This window comes from Mobula birostris, chromosome X (assembly GCF_030028105.1).
Source record: "Mobula birostris isolate sMobBir1 chromosome X, sMobBir1.hap1, whole genome shotgun sequence".
Classification (NCBI taxonomy): domain Eukaryota; kingdom Metazoa; phylum Chordata; class Chondrichthyes; order Myliobatiformes; family Myliobatidae; genus Mobula; species Mobula birostris.
Genome location: NC_092402.1, coordinates 6452186 through 6457785, shown reverse-complemented (window position 1 = coordinate 6457785; position 5600 = coordinate 6452186).

Here is a 5600-nt window from a genome sequence, read left to right as displayed (position 1 = left end):
CAACACTTAGAGTAAATTGTAGGCCAGGAGACATCCATTGTACCGAACTGCATATGCATGATTGCAATCGCCATCCCATTGCATGAATAGGACTCAGAGGACAATACTTAGATTAAATTGTAGGCAAGGAGATATCCAATTGACTGAGATGTCTACTGTTGCATGAAAGCAATCAATGTACCATTGCATGAATATGAAACTCGTTTTGGGAGTGCTGGTGAGAAGATCTAGGGAATTTGAAAACTACATGCAACTCAAGGGAAGCTTTATGAGGGTATTAGGCAACTATCGAAATTGTCCTGTTACCCTTACTCTTGTTTTTAACACATAAAAATGTCCCATAATATTGGGTCAGGGAGCCCCTCTCTCTCTCTCGAGTGACTCCAAAGGCTTTCAGCCTGTGTATATGTGTGTGTGTGTGTGTGAGACCCGAATAAAAGACTATAGCTACCAGCTGAGTCTCTCCCTTCGTGACTTCGTTCATGTTTCAACCAGGTGGAAAAAAATAAAGAGCTGGAGAAGAAGGAATCTGATAGGAGAAAGGGAAGGAGGAGGTGCATTAGGAAGGAGGTGAGAGGCAGGTGTGAGGAGAAGAGGTAAGAGTGGGGAAATGGAGAAGAGGGAATGGGGAGGGCGAATAAAAATACCAGACGTTGGAGAAGTCAATGCTCGTGCCACCGAGTTGGAACATGAATCTTCTCCGCACTCTTTACACCTTAATGATATCTTCCCCATCAGAAGGTGAGCAGAACTGGCCACAACCCTTCAATGTGCCCTCACCAACACCCTGATGTTGAGTAAGGGGCTCCCACAGTACTGGAGCTTTGGGGTATTCGGGTATGTGCAGTTTTCAGGGATCAGGATATATTGAAATGAACCTTGGGATTATATGTGGTGACCTGTCCATACTTTGATGATAAATTTATTTTGAAAAGGTGAGCAACTTGGTGCTCAACCAGGATCTGCATCACCAGTTGTATCTGTGCTCTGTGTGCCAACTTGCTATTGATATTCCCCATTCACCTCTCCCTCTCACCCCTCCTCTTCTCCTCACCTCCCTCTGGTGTCCCTCCTCCTTCCCTTTCTCCCATGGTCCACTCTCCCCTCCTATCAGATTCTCCCTTCTACAACTTTTTTTTTAACCTCTTCCATCCATAACCCTATCCAGCCATTAGATGTAGGAGCAGAATTCGGCCATTTGGCCCATTGTATCTGCTCCACCATTCTATCATGGCTGATTTATTATCCCTCTCAACCCCACTCTCCTGCCTTCTCCCATCTATGAACGTTACAGCTTATTACTTCAGCCCCCTCTCCTCCCCACCTTCCTTCTCACCTGGTCTCACCTGTCTCCTCTCAACTTGTATTCCTCCCCCATCCCCCACCCACCCACCCACCTTCCCCCTCACCTGTCACCTTGTCCTCCTTCCCCACCCACCCACCTTCCCCCTCACCTATCCTCTCCCCATCCACTCTATCCGTGCCCTCTGGTCCTAGAGTCCCCCACTATAGGAAACATCCTTTCCACATCCACTCTATCTGTGTCCTCTGGTCCTAGACTCCCCCACTATAGGAAACATCCTCTCCACATCCACTCTATCTGTGCCCTCTGGTCCTAGACTCCCCCACTATAGGAAACATCCTCCCCACATCCACTCTATCTGTGTCCTCTGGTCCTAGACTCCCCCGCTATACGAAACATCCTCTCCATATCCAAGGCCTTTCAATATTCTCATTCTTCTAAACTCCAGCGAGTATGGGCTCAGAGCCATCAAATGCTCCTCATACATTAACCCCTTCATTCCTGGGATCATTCTCCTGAACCTCCTCCTGTGTTATTGGTCAGGCAGAGGAGGAGAGGGTGGATTCTAACGACGGAGGGTACGTTTCCGCTGTGTCAGTAGAAGACGCGGTTGGAGATCACAGTTTATTGATTAACAACAATCACATGTAATAACACCAGCTGCAGAACACAATGCACACAGTGATTTCTGTCAGAGTTGAAAATGTACACCTACAGTCCCATCACATACACATTCGCCATGAATATACCCACCAAGTGGATCACCGCGGTCTTCCTCCCCGCTGTTTACCGGGAGCACAGCAGTCGAAGGACTCGAGGCACTGTTGAGGCTCCCTGCCACCAGTCGCACAGCCTCTTTGACCCACTACCGTCGGGAAGGAGGTACACGGGTCGACGGGTGAAAACAAAACATGGAAGGAGGAACCATCAGGAAGGTGGCACACGGGTCAATGGGTGGACATAAAACATGGAAGGAAGAACTTCCAGGAATCAGGACTAGGACTGCCAGACTGGGTAACAGCTTCTTCCCCTTAGGCTGTGAGACAAACGAGTACCCTGCCACCCCCGAGGGTCTCGTCACTGGGACAGCGAGCTGCTTACTGTCTACCTGTGCTATGCATTTTGAATTGTATTTTATTAACTTATTTCTAGTATGATATTTTGGTTTTTTTTTGTGCTGTGGGTGATGTATGTTGTGTGGGTGCACCGTGGTGGAGAGACGTGTTGTTTCGTTTGGTCGTACATTTTTTTTACAGTCAGATGATGATAAACTTGAACTTCAATACTGAGCCAAGAGGTGTGCCTCATTTTACGATCCAGTGGAACTGGGAATCCAAAACAATACTGACTACGTCAGTAAGATCAAGGGGTTGATTGTGAACATCATGAAGGGGAAGTCGAGGGAACACACACCCGTCCTCATTGAGGGATAGGTAATGGAGAGGGTGAGCAAGTTCAAGGTCCAGGGAGTGTATGTCTCTGAGGATGTATCCTGGGTCCAACGTATCGATGCGGCTGCAAAGAAGACACGACAGTGGCTGTATCTCATCAGGAGTCTGAGCAGATTTGGTCTGTCGCCAAAGGCGCCAGCAAATTTCTCCAGGTGTACTGTGGAGGGCATCCTGACTGGCTGCATCGCCGTCTGGTATGGAGGCGGGGTGGTGGGCAATGCACAGATCGGGACGAAGCTGCAGAGAGTTGTAAACTCAGCCAGCTCCACCATGGCCACTGGCCTCCCCAGCATCCGGGGCATCTTCAAACACTAATGCTCAAAAAGGTGGCATCGATCACGACTGGCCCCCATCACCCAGGACGTGCCCTCTTCTCAATGCTGGGGAAGGCATTTCCGCTCACAGAAGTGCTGCTCACTCGATGATTTTTTTCCCCCACGCCATTCTCTGTAAACTCCTCAGACTTTTCTGTGCAGAAAAGGCCCTTCCAGCCCAACAAGTTGTGCTGCCCAGCAACCGACCTCTCTAACCTTAGCCTAATCACGGGACACTTTACAATGACCAATTAACCTGCCAACCGGTACCTCTTTGGACTGTGGGCGGAAACCGGAGCACCCGGAAGAAACCCACGCGGTCACGGGGAGAAATTACAAACTCCTTATAGAACACCAGAACTTAACTCCGAACACCAACCCCCCCCCCCCCCACTGAGCTGTAATAGCATCCTGCTAACCAACAGGCCACCTTGGCGCCCTACCGTTAGGAGTGAAAAGCCCAGAGGATCAAGCTTTTCTGAGATACTGAAACCACCCCATCTGGCACCAACAATCATTCCACCAAGTCACATAGATCACATTTCTTCTCCCATTCTGATGTTTGGTCTGGACAACAACTGAACCTCGTGACCATGTCTGCATGCTTTTATGCATCCAGTTCCTGCCGTTTGATTGGCTGATTAGATATTTGCATTAATGAGGTGTACAGGTGTACCCAATAATATAGCCACTGAGTGGTACATGGTGAATAAAATTGATCCTCGTTGACTCAGCCTAAGCTCTCAGGTAGGGTAGATGGGACAGGGTGGGAGGGGGCTTGATGGACAACTACTTGGGTCTGGGCTGGGAACTCATTGGACAGAGAAAGCCATTGGTCCATTCCACCATCCGCTGAGTCACATGGTCACATGACAATTCTGCCACATGTTCATAAAAATTACCATAAATTAACATTCATTAAAATATTTGCATGAAGCTGGGAATGGAAGGCGCGTCAGCCATTTTGTAATGAGCAGAGTGGGCTGTTGTTAATGCAAGGTCGTGACCCGCTCCTGGGGTTGCCTGGCGCGGCCGTCAGGGGAGCAGACATTGGAGGAAGTTGTGTGCTGCTGGAGATGGTGCTGAGTTGAGGGCTGCCCCCCGACTCCCCCGGCAGTGCTGCCCTCCAGTGTGTGCTCAGTGGAAGACAAGCTGGATTGCATTCGTCTGCGTGAGATGAGAAACTGCTGTGAGCTTGTCTTGGCAGAAACATGGCTTCAGAACAACATACCATGCACCATCATTAGGCCATGACACTCAGGGACGGGCTAGATTATTACATTTTCAAAATTATTTCTTGTAACTGTATGATTTCCTGCAGACATAATGATTTATGCCGTGTGTGACTGTTGGTTCTGTGTTTTGTACCTTGACCCCGGAGGAACACTGTTTCATCAGTCAATAAGCGGATGTTATTGGTCGGAGGTTAGGTGAGGGGGGCCAAAGAGAAACCTTCTCCCTGATGGGCGGGTGGGATGGGAATGGTGGTGGTGGTGGTGGCCAAAAGCTTTCTCCTGGAAAGAGTGGCGGAGTCAGAGACCCTCTTCGCGTTTACAAAGCACCTGGATGAGAATTTGAAGGGTATGGGCCAGGGGCCGGGCTGAGGGGTTAGCCAGGACAGATCATCTGGACGGACACCAATGTAGGGGGCCAAACACTGCCCTGACAACCCTACTAACCTGAGATCACCACATATTCACAATGACCTCTGCGCGTCTGGTCTGGAGCCCCGGAATTCTCACCCCAAATCTCTCCTCCTCTCTGCATTGGAATGCAAGCTGAGTTGTTTTCGTTGGACCCACAATAGCTTGTGTCAGGCAGCTGTATGGATGGCCAAAATGGTGGGGAAGGACCCTCCCGTCCCCAGACAATGGAAGGGTCTCCTTGTAGCTACGGTGAAGGACCCTCTCTTCCCCAGACAATGGAAGGCTCTCCTTGTAGCTATGGTGAAGGACCCTCTCTTTCCTAGACAATGGAAGGATTTTCTTGTAGCTACGGTGAAGGACCCTCTCTTCCCCAGACAATGGAAGGGTCTCCTTGTAGCTATGGTGAAGGACCCTCTCTTCCCAGACAATGGAAGGGTCTCCTTGTAGCTACGGTGAAGGACCCTCTCTGTCCTAGACAATGGAAGGATTTTCTTGTAGCTACAGTGAAGAACCTTCTCTGTCCTAGACAATGGAAGGGTCTCCTTGTAGCTACAAGGACCCTCTCTGTCCTAGACAATGGAAGGATTTTCTTGTAGCTACAGTGAAGAACCTTCTCTTCCCCAGACAATGGAAGGGTCTCCTTGTAGCTACAAGGACCCTCTCTGTCCTAGACAATGGAAGGGTCTCCTTGTAGCTACAGTGAAGGACCCTCTCTTTCCTACACATGGGGGGCCTCTCCTTCTTGTTACAGTGAAAGACCGCACAATGGACGGGCCCTCTCTGTGCTTTCACAGCGAAGGCCTCTCTCCTCCCTACCTCCCCAAATAGAGGTGCAGCCTCCGACGGGGTGGTGAACAAACTGGCGAAGGAGCGACAGCGCCCCAGG